Source organism: Amphibalanus amphitrite, unplaced genomic scaffold (genome assembly GCF_019059575.1).
Source record: "Amphibalanus amphitrite isolate SeventyFive unplaced genomic scaffold, NRLGWU_Aamphi_draft 001709F_arrow, whole genome shotgun sequence".
NCBI lineage: Eukaryota > Metazoa > Arthropoda > Thecostraca > Balanomorpha > Balanidae > Amphibalanus > Amphibalanus amphitrite.
In genome coordinates, this window is record NW_024883202.1 from 110,380 (window position 1) to 122,142 (window position 11,763).

The 11,763-nt window shown below is 53.6% G+C and overlaps 1 protein-coding gene across 1 annotated transcript in view; it reads right to left on the reverse strand.

Annotated features, from left to right (window-relative positions):
- LOC122374773 (meiosis-specific nuclear structural protein 1-like) overlaps positions 1-11,757 on the reverse strand; it is an 85,987-nt gene extending 74,230 nt beyond the window's left edge. Inside the window, exons 1-2 of the mRNA XM_043353746.1 lie at positions 11,669-11,757; positions 10,370-10,488 (exon numbers count right to left, since the gene is read on the reverse strand). The gene's annotated coding sequence lies outside the window, so the exon portion shown is untranslated. The remainder of the gene's footprint in view (positions 1-10,369; positions 10,489-11,668) is intronic.
- Between the last annotated feature and the right edge of the window lie 6 nt (positions 11,758-11,763).

The window sequence follows — 11,763 nt, forward strand, 5'->3', positions numbered from 1 at the left end:
ATTCTGGTGAGTGCCTTTCACATACGAATGAAGAAAAGCAAGGAAAGTGATAAGTCACAGGCATTCATGAATAGATACGTTGCTATTTTCCTTCTGTTCAAAAGTTCATCGAACTCATGATAAGACACCTAGCAATATTTCATAAATCTAAGTTTATTGCAATTTATGATTAGCTTGAGTCCATGAACTATGCCAAAAAGGGTGCATACAAGGTCTTTCTAAACGTTTTTATAAATGTGACATCAGCTCGCTAGCGGCAGAACGGAAACATGAGACTAACATACATCTTCTAAACCAGACAACATAGAAACTACTTAAATACCTAATAACAGTAGCCGCTAAAACAAGATCACGCATCAACCAGAAAGCCAGGATCAAGACCAACAAGCCAAGTAGTTCAAAGACGGCCAAAAGCCAAAAGGCAGGAGTGGAATTGCCCGCATTAAGCCAAACCTTCTACACTAGCTAAAAGCTAATCGTCTTTTCCTTCTTTGAGACAGGTCACTGCACGCGCGTCTAAAGCTTTAACGAGCATCATGCATAAGCCTCATGCATACCTAAGGCTCCGCATTTTGAACACCGCGTCGTCCAAGCAATCTAGTTAGTCACGAGATTGCTCGTATTTTCGTGTCCGGTCCATCATTTTGCATTCGGATCCAAATCGCTACCGGAACTCCGATGACATTGGCACCAGTCCTGTAGCGTAACCGATGACATCACGGGTCAAAGACTGCCGCGTCGTCGCCTACCTTGTTGATCTCACCATCGCAGTCCGACTCAAGTCTCCGTCTCGGTCAGATCGGAGCTCGTTAGTCACAAAACCAAACCCGGTCCGACGCTAGTGGTACACGCGCAAAACGGTTATCCCGCATCACCGATGAATAATGCAAAACGGAATGACCGAGGAACTGATCATGGCAACCCAAACCCAAACGGCTTCCGCCTCACATCTGTGGGGATTTTCTATCTGTAAAAACCAACACAACAAACCATGTGTGACTGCTCGAGGAAAACTGTCGGTTCATAAACAACCACAGCATCCAAAGCCACCAAAGTTGATGTCATTTTCATGTCCCCTCTGCATCATCCACTGACCGAAGCCAGCTGCCCCGCTTTAAAGATCCGCCGGTCGTCGCGACAGCCGCCACCAAAATAGCCATTCTGGGGCCGTCCGGCAGGTTTCGGCGGTGCGCCGCGTCTCGTCTCGCCGCACTGGGCCACCGGTCGTCGGTCGGCTGAGATCAGCCGGTAGCGCTGATCCCAGTGCCGGATGCAGTGCTGATGCCATCAGCGGCGACCGCAGCGGTCCGCCAGAGCCGACCGCAGCGTGTCGCCTCAGCTGGCATCAGGAGACAGCACGCACCGCCAGGCCGCCGCCCAAGGCCGCGCACGCGCCGCCGTGGGTGCAGTGATATCAGCAATTTATCGGATAAAACGAGGATACTCACACAAGTCCGTGATATTGCGTGGTTTATACAAGCCAATATTGAGCTGATGCTTTCATCACGGACAAAAGAGCCGTATAGTAGCTAATTGGGAGTTCTTTCTGGAGTCGAGTAAATCAGCAGCGCAAAGTGGCTCCGATTAGCACGTCCAGCCATATTAATGTTCGCGAAGACCAATCCGGATGTGGTTTTCGGCAAGGCCGACGACAAATTGCGCCGTTAACAGCGGTTACCAATGTCAACGCTTTGGCTGTCCTCTGGCTACTCACATAAACAAATGAAGCTCCTTAAAGGGCAGGTAAAAACCACAACAGGGACAAACTACTCCATTGTTTTCTATATGTAATGAATCTTGCCGAAGAATCGTCGCATGAATGCATAAAGAACCGTATTTCGCTACCGGATCTATTTACACAAACGGTATAATGACTACCCGTTAGCAACTTTTTAGAATGACCGAAAGAAAGTAATTCCAACAGAAACCTTGCATGTGATGAGCCGCACCGAATGTCAGGCGCAAAATACAGGATGCATGCGATCAAGTAGAACATTCATAAAAATGACAATCGTGAAAATACGTTCACTAGCCTTCGCGCTTGGGTGTGGAGCTTTGCCATTGCGGTCAAACCGCAACATACCGATACAACCCCAAACGCGGATGGAGCCTGCGTGTGTCCACTGGTGGATGCGGACCTACAAACCACACTACTTCCTATACATCGCCGCCTCCAAACGGTCCCTTCCCGGGGGTTAGCGGGCCGGAGCGGTCCTGTCAGGTTGCGTGCCCTTTAGGCAAGGTTGATAACACAGACGGTAGCTACTTATGTGATCGGATCCATACAAAGCAAAACACCAAGGTAAAAGGAAAATCTATCGCCGTCGCATCCTTATCTGTGCCTGGTTGCCTTGGTCACTACCGAGCAAATGACATACGGTAGACTGCAGACAGCAGATACTGATGAGCTCCCAATTAGAAATCCTTCATCAAATGAAACGATAGCGCATTGCCTCGTACTTGAGCAGGAAACTCAGCAAACCATAGCGAGATACGAATGTCAGGCTTATTAGAACCGAAGTCATTCAGATCCTATCTTTCTACAAATGTATCCATCACCTTTTCCCATGCTGGATAATGGATAATCCATTTGATCATCAAAGTAGATGTGCCAGACAAAAATACCCATAGAGTACAAGGAGCATGACAATGTGCATTTAGCTATACAAATCTCATCAATACTGCATACATCCAGGCCATTCCAGATGGGATCTTAGCTTACTATAACACAAATCCGATTAATGGAATGAAATAAAGTAATTCAAAACCTATAGAGCTTTAAATATACAGTATAATTTATGCACACCTGGCACCGTAGTCACAATCTCCGTCTAACACCCGTCTAAATCGTCCACGACTCCACACCTCAGCAACTTTAAAAATCAGCGCACCATGTTCGGTTGGTTGAGCATGCTTAACCAGCCGCAAAATTTGTTGAGCGTGTAACAAATAAAGCCCGTGTCATGCCAAGCGCCAACGTCACGGTGTAAGTCCCACATCCTGATCGGCAATCGAGATGCATTCCAATTTCTATAACGGAATAACTACTCAGACTTGTTTCAATCACACCACGACGATGAAAATCATACCACTCAACGACCACTAGCCCACCAACATAACTGTGCAATTTTTGAATTCCTCCAGCCTGTCCATTTTTCCATTAATCACCGCAAACATCGCTCAGCAATCCAGCAAACACGTGTTACTCGCCCGCAACGGGCCGAACCGGGCGCGCCTCCTAAACATAGCCCTGCCACTGGCAGCGACTCGGGTAACGGACTATTCGTTATGCCCGGCGCCGGGTTATGTCTGACTGATGCTTCGCTGACTTTAGTCATCGTCAGCTGCACATTGGCGCTGAACACTGACGGCACGAGACTCGCGCGCCGCGACACTCAGCCGCCTCACGGAACTCGTCCTTTTTGTGGCCGGGTGTCGGGATTGGGCCGGCCGAGAGGGTGTCCGGTATACCCGGGCAGGATTACACACTCGCCGGGCAGTGGGACGCCGATTACAGCTCGGACGTCCGAGGCCAGCCAGAGCCAGCACTGTTAGGAGCTCAGCGGGAGGAGCTCAGCTGGAGGAGCTCGGCTGGAGGGGCTGGGCTGGAGGAGCTCCGCTGGACCGAGCCGTCTCTCTCAATCCGCCGAGCGGCGAGCGGTACCGCCGGCCGGCCCGACCACGAAAGCTCCCGCCCGCCCGCCGCCGCCGCCGCCGCCGCCGAAAGTCGTCCGTCGCCAGTCACCCGCGCCGATGACGTCACCGGTCTACGGTGACGTCACCGGCTCAGCCGCACACTCGGGCTGTCGGCGCGGCGCTGGGCGCTTCATTCACGCTGCTTCGGCCGGGGCGCGCGCAGCTCGACCGGGGCACTCCTGGCCAGTGCGCGCTCTTGCCGAACGGTCCTTCGACAACCAGTGGGTGCCGGTGATCTGCCATCACCACGAATAACCAAACGTGGTGTGAAAACTACGATACTCAAATAGCAGGAGACTCATCAGGAATCGTCTGTGACGACTGTACCTACTGCTCCTTCGAGAGCTTATCTAAGCCTGCCAGCCGTGAGGAGAAACTTTGTGCTCACTGCCGCTGTTGACGGCTGTCGTAGCCGTCCACCGATGACCTCAGCTCGGCCTCGAGGGGCCCGCGTGGCCCTCACGCTGGCTCTGTGGATGTGTGCGGTGTCGCTGGCCCTCTCCGCGCCCTACGGCCAGACCACTGGCGGAGTTTTCGACCAGCCGAGCGCCGGCGCGACGGCAGCAGATTCGCTGAGCGAGCAGATCTCCGCCTGCCGGCGCCGCGGTAACCTGTTCGCCTACTACCAGCCGCTGAGCCGGTGTATGGCACTGCTGGACGAAGAAGCGTCGCCGTGCCCGGAGCCCGGTGCCGTGCTGGTGCTAAACGCCACCACACACGAGGCCAGCTGCCTGCGACTGCCGTGTGCCGAGAGTCAGGTGCTGCTCGCCGACGGTCGGTGTCATGAGAAATGGACCGTGTGCTCCGGCCGAGAGAACATGGAGCTCGTGCTGCTGGAGACGGGGCTGGGCGCGTGCGACTGCCGCGACGGCCACGTGTTCTGGCCCACCGACGGCCGCTGCCACGCCGTGTACTCGCGCGGCCCGTGCGCGCTCGGCGAGCACCTGGTCTGGGTGGACGGCACCGCGCGCTGTGAGGCCACCCCGTGTGGTGAGGGACACGTGCCGTGGCACGGCCAGTGCGTGCCAAACACCGGTCACGGCTGTCTGGACTCGAAGCACGGTCACCTGAGGCTGAACGCGGCCACGCTCAAGTACCAGTGCACGCTGCGCTGTCCGGACGCCATGGTTGAGGTGGGACTCGACTGCTACAAGTTGTACTCTCGCGGTCCGTGTGCAGTTGGGGAGTATGTGGAGCCGGTGCGTGGCACGCGCTACGGCCGCTGCGCGCCCAACCCGTGTGATAAGGACGGTCTGCTGCCCTGGGCCGGTAAGTGCTGGCAGCGGGGTCAGGCGTGTGGCGTAGAGGACGACGATGATTGGGAGGAGACGCCCACGATGGCCTCGCGCACCACGCGCGCGCCGCCCTCGCTCGCCATGGCCTACAGTGACATCTACACAGGTGCCGCTGCCGACAGTGCGGCACCGAAACGTGCTCCAGGCACGACGGCCGGAGCGGTGGCGTCTCAGTCCGTGGAGCGGGTGTCCATCTCCGCCACGGTCACCGTGTCAGGCAGCACACCGCCCCCGGCGTCTACAACGTCCTCGTCATCGTCGACGGTGACGACGACGACGGTGCTGCCGACGCCGGAGAGCACGACGCGCTCGTCACTGCCGCTCCACCTGCAGTATCTGCTCGGCAACGCGCCGGACCTGGACCAGTTGCCGTTCATTGCGCCACCGCCGTCCGCCGCCGCCGCCGGTCCACCTGCCTCCTCCGCCAGTGACGCGGCCGCGCGCTCCGTCCGCCTCGGTTAGCGAGGCGCTGCTGGCGCGCCGCTCGCTGGTGCCGCCACCGCCCCCGTCCGCCTCCAGCGGCCTGCTGGAGCTGCTCAGCCTGCCGGCGTTCCACGGCCAGGCCTCGGAGCCGAGTGTGTCCAGCCTGCCGGCGCCCATGCTGCCGGAGGTTCAGTACACCTACGACGGCAAGATGATCCGCAACCCGCTCTACCGCGACCGGAGGAGGCGGAGGGCCGTCTCGGCGGCCGCTCCGACCCCCGAGCCGGCGCCGTCGGCCGCGCCCACCGCCGCGCTCGGCGCCGGCGCGCGGATCATGGTCCACCCCGACACACGCCAGGTGACCTGCACGGCGAACGTGCTGCTGGCGCCGCCGCATAGCTACGCCCACTTCAAGTGCCGGCCCGGCTCACGGCGTGACGCGCTCGGCGAGTGTCACCACGGCGGCAGTACGTACGGAGAGCTGCACCCACGCCGCTGTCCGCACGGCATGCGCCACAACCGGCTCACGGGCCAGTGTCGGCCGGCGGCGTGAGGGGCCGCACCGGGAGGACTGATCAACCAGCGTCCGTGAGCGGACCACAAGCGGGTGGGATCCGGTCAGTGAACCGTATTTAACTGCGCGCGTCCTATTTAATAGCTATGTCTGTTGTTGTGCGTGTGTATTTCGTGTATCTACCTGAATCTCGCGTGTCTCATGCGAGTTTAGTATGCGTGTATCATGCGAATGTCTCTCCGCGCACGTGGAGCGTCCGGTGTGCGTCCTCTAACGAGGGCCGCCGGCGCACAGCGCGATTACCATAGTCACTCAGACCACAGCTGGTGTATAGCTACGCTGCCGTGCTCGGTGCTGGCGGCACCCGTGTATGTCGTGATGTGCGCGACAGAGCGTGAGTTACGCGCTGGTGCGTGACTGACTTCTGAGGCCTGGCAGTTAGCCGGCCGCTATTCAGGGAGACTGCGTCGACACTCACGCGATGACCCATTCGGGCCGCGTAGAGTCCGGCGCTCTCATAGTGTCATGTTTCACAAATACAATGATATTCGACGTTACGCGGCGTTTTCTGCCATCAATTCGGGATGAGATCGGTACAGACGAGACACTAGATGGACCCTCTGCCAATTACGGAACACGTGTGTCACGTGACGCGCCGATCGGCCACGGCTCTCGCCACAAATCCATCACGTGACACTGACCGGCGCCATCAATACGGCTTCACGTCCGCCGTGAGGAGACATTCTGCACGTGCTCTGGAGCCAGCCAAGGCCGGCCGACCGGCCCGGGGGCAGAGACGCCCGCTCCTTCGGCGGGGACAGGGCGGACACACCCATCTCATAGACAGCCCCGCACCGAATCACAGAACCACTCCGAGCATTTCCAGCAAGTCCCTCCTACCTCTGGTGCCGGCCAGGGCATCTCAGTGTCAGGCGGCGCCAGTCCAGGGGCCCGTCAGGCCGATACATACCCACCGGCCCGGCGTTTTCAGAGTTTGTTTGTTATTTGAATTTTACGACGGCCCGAATGGCCGCGTCCTGGGCCATCAGGGGCGGCCGCGCCGGCCCAGAGATAGAGTGGCCGAGGCGCCGCGCCTTATACAGGAAGACAGTAGCGAAATCGGGGAGCGATCGCTGCATTTTGAGAGCTGCACGAATGAATATCAGTCGTGTGACGCTCCAAGAACCGACGATGTCCAGTGATGACTGGAGAATGACTCATGGGACGGTGTCCTCCGATGGAGACATGTGAATTATGAAATGTTATTAGGTATGGCCGACTAGGGGCGCGGGGTCTAAGGAGCCTGATAGGCGCCAAACAACGTAATAGTGGACCAGGAAAACTTCCTTAACAGGATTCATATGACGAACTTAGGTCGTAATATTGTAATTTTAAACAGCCTGCGAAATGTCGCCTTTGACGGCTTGGAAGATGATACCTGCGTCATTAGAGCTGTATAACATTTGCCTGCAATACAGGCTCGTGATATGCGACTTGATGTTGTTACACGTTGCCTTATTTTCCAAAAAGCTCGGGCTGTTCAGGCAACGAATCACTTTATAACATCTTCACACGGCACTGTCACTGCGTTGGATGGCGCGTATAAGCCGCATCACATCAGTCAGTCAATCCGCCCGAGAGGTGTCATCTCCACCCAAACCCACCACCCAAGCCGACACGACGTGTCCCTATAACGGGGGAGCGTCTGTCGCACTGTCTGGCCGTGTGGGTAGCGCCGTCTGCCCACAGCAGATGGCAACACACGATAACCATGGGCTGCTAATCCCCGAGACCGCTTTGTTCGCGGTATAAAAAGCCGGGCGACAAAGGAATTTCCTGACCGATGGCATCCTCCTTCCATTCTCGAAAGGATTGATCCGCTCGTGTAGGTGTGATCCTAAACGCAGCAGCTTTGTTCTGCCCACTTCAGAGGTACGATTTCGGTCTTGTGTGGTATCAGCTATATCTCATGCTAATTAGATGTTCATTATCGAACGGGCACAGCTGTTCCCATTACATATGCATTCAGATAGATATTTAACTTTTCCATGCCACAATTGCTGTGAATGTGAGCGTCTGATGGCTCGTTCGATATTGAATGTAAAACAATATCACTGATCTCCGCCAAATCGGTCTGAAGCATGCGACCAGGCATAGACGCGACACCTGCACCCGAATGTACAGCGCCACCTGCACAGAATTTCCAGCACCAACAGCCATAGGTCTCGTTGACGCTCATTACTATATTTCGCCTGTCTCGGGAGTTCAGGCATGTGATTAATGATTCATAAACTTAACTATAGAGGAATTAGAAGGTTGAAAACATGTGCAAAAAGGTAAAGAAAAGTTATTTTCGAATGGAATCAAACTCTCGATGGGATTTTAACACCTCGAGTAATTACGAGTCAAACACGTACCTTTTCATTTTATTAACTGCGTTTGTATCTGCTTTTGTGCCAGGTTCGGAAGATGCTGGACTGGGCTTTCCTTCCTGCTTCGTTACTATTACATGAAATATATTTCAGATTCCGAGTCCAACAGTTCCGTGAAATCACACAGCAATTTTCCGGAACGATCACCACACGACCAAACCCAGTCACTCCCTGCCACGGATCTATCCTCTCGACAGAGCTGCCATTTCTCCCCATCCCCGGAGTGATCTCAACTTCCAGAAACGGCCCCAAGCCGCTCCACAGCGCTCAGAGCTGCTAAGCGCGTTGTCGACGTGACACCCATCTGACAGTTTTGCCCGCACGGCGGAGCAGTTTTCATGTCGCCCGCGGCTTACAGAGCTCCGACAAACCGTTCCCGAGACCACCCCAGCGGCGGGCACTGCTGCTTCAGCTGGGGAGTATCGGGGTACGACGTTCTACGGTCGACTCCGCCGGGCTGCCGCGTGACGGAGGACTGAGACGGAGGAATGCGGACCTCCTAAACCATCAGTGTACCGCAGACTGGCCGCGCGTGGCCGCTCAGGACCTCACATCAGCGGGGCTATCACCCGTGGGTCGGTGGGTCGGTCATTTAGGCGGTTGGTTGCTAGGACGCTTGGGCAGAGATCCATGCGCAGATGTTCGTAGTGATTTAGGTGCCGGTTGATCTTGTCTGACTATATAGAGAGCTGTTCTTTTGTCCGATGCAAGATGATTTCGAAGAAGGTTAGATATTTAAAACTGTCCAAGCAGGGAACAGACAATGCTAGCCTGCGTCTGATTGACATGTGTTATAGAAATCATTCTATTGGGTAAAATAATATAAGGTAGGAGCACACGGCCGAAGTATGCCAAACTAGGTCTCCAACTGAAAAGGATAGTACAATGCGGATAGGAATGTCCCGGAGACGTCAAATCAAAGTAAATTATCCAGCTTAACTGTTAGTCTGGGATTTCTTCCAAGATGCTATCAAAGAAGTCGGGACGAGAGGATATTAGACAATGACGCAACATACAACAGGCATGGATGGCATGGCAACGGAGGTCGTCTGTATCATCTTAGAGCAGAGTTAGCTGCACTTGCGGACAGTTATAGGGTAAAGAATAGCACATGAATATGACTAAAAAGCATAAAAGTAGGTATTCCAGTTCTGCGTTAAGAAGATATCTTATGGAAAGCAGCATACGAATAATAAGAGAGTACATGTGATTCACAACGAAACAAACTTGGTTAGCTGGAAAACGGGAAGTGCGAATTAGACATCAGCGACATAAAAAGTGCGCTTTCATTCGAGTTTCCTCACGGTTACTGAAGTCCGGGAAGGAGAAAACTGGGCACCAGGAACTCATCAATCGAATGGAAAACTTTACGCCCACTCTATAATTATCGAAACAGAGACCACGGCCAATTCGATGGATATCCCAGACTTTTGACAAAAGCACGGGGTCACACAGACTGAGTCATATCAAAATGTTCAGAAAAAGAATACTAATTAATGAGCTACATCGAATCGCCCAATGATACATTAAACCGCTTCCTCAGATGTCTCACCATGGTCATTGCTCATGTCTCTTTATAATGTGAACGCCAGATGTCGCAACATCCGGTCTGATGTTAAAAACCGATGTCGCAACGTCTCATGTGGCAACAGAGAGGCGATCCATCGGCTGCAACGATTCATGATTCATGGATATCAATCATTCAGGAAATATGAGTATTGTTGTTACAATAAAATATACCACCTCTGAAAATGAAGTCGAGGTTGATGCCCACTCATCGTCACAAAATTCGTCTTCGTGTTTACTACCCAATCCCACTCCATCACAAACGCTCTGCGCAGTCCAGAGTTCTGACATGCCCATTATCCTGTTGAGATCAGCAATGTTAACACGTTCCAACAGCATTCGTATCATTGTTTGCTTGTTTGTTTGTTTGTTTGTTTGTTTGTTTGTTGGGGGTTAGGGGCGCGCCGACTGGAAGGTCATTTATCAGTTGCAGCGGTACTTACCGCTTGTCCTCCTCTTCAATCTGCCGCACGACCTCATCAATGACAGCCTTCTCCTTGAGGAACTTTTGGAACTCGCTCTCCTTCTGAAGGTCCTTCTCCACAAATTGCTGCCGCAGTCCCTGAAAATGATCCGCGAGGCTCAGAACAGTACGGTAGCACTTGAGGTAGCAGTTGATTGGTGAATGGGCTACCAGCAGGCAAATGCAATAACGACACTGGAAAATCAAATATAAAAATAAAATGGGAATGACGATTCAAATAAAGCAATAAGCAAACTTCAAGTAGTGGATCAGCTGCGGAGGCTCAAAACACATCGACAGTACCATGAGCATTGAGCAAGGATGTTGTCAGACGACTTCGTTATCACACCAATAAAACTGATACAAAATACACCTGCCATGAATGCGCCAGACCAAATCTTGGTTGTAGTGCGTCGAATCGAGAACTGAACGACTGACAATGCCGGAAAATCAAGTCATCTTGTCTTTCTTCCCCGACGCGTTCACGCTCATGACATGTTGTAGGTTTATGTCATGAACCTCTGCAGGACATCATAAATGAACCGGACGGGCGCTTGGCCGGTCTTACACTGCTAACGAGTAGTTGAGCTTGTTCCACTGTTAGAGGCAATGTAGAGCCCAACAAGGCAAATATTACCCAATCTGACCACCAGATGACGCCATGAGCTCAGGGCTACAACCAAAGACAGAAACAAACGACCTTCAACACCTGTATCAACTGTAGAGCACAATGGTCCCTAACGGCCTCTGAATTGGGCCCTCGTCCAGCGCGTGTTTACCTACGGAATTCCCGATTTACGACTATAGGAGCCGCGACCGATTCGATCAATCAATGACATCTTCCTCCTTCGGGCCACCAGGGTTTACCCCTCACGTTTTGGTTTCGTACTGAGTGATCTAGAAACAAAACACCACAAAGCGCTGCAGGAAAGCAGGACGGCAGTAGGGAAGGACGCGACGAGGAAGTACAGCGAAGACCACGGAAAAAAATGCTGAACTGAAGCTCAGACGTCCACATAGATAATGTTGAGCTGTTTGCAATGACAAGATACAGAAAAGACGTGTCAACAAAGCATTTTGATCAAAGAATTGTACTAACATCGCAACACACTCCAAATGAATAAAGACAAAGTAAGGTTCTACAACCTACCATCTCATCGTTAAACGCTTGAATATTTATAGTGACACAAGAAACTACAACGCTGCTGCACCCCGCCCGCCCAGCTCTATCACGCGTGACGGCCGCCATGTTCGTTCAATCCGACCGTCCTGGACCCACCTCCAGGTAGCGGGCGCTGTCGACGAGCCGCTGTCGCTCTCGGTCTGCTCTCGATGTCGTACTGTTTGGTGTACTCGTCCAGTGCGGCCTTGTCC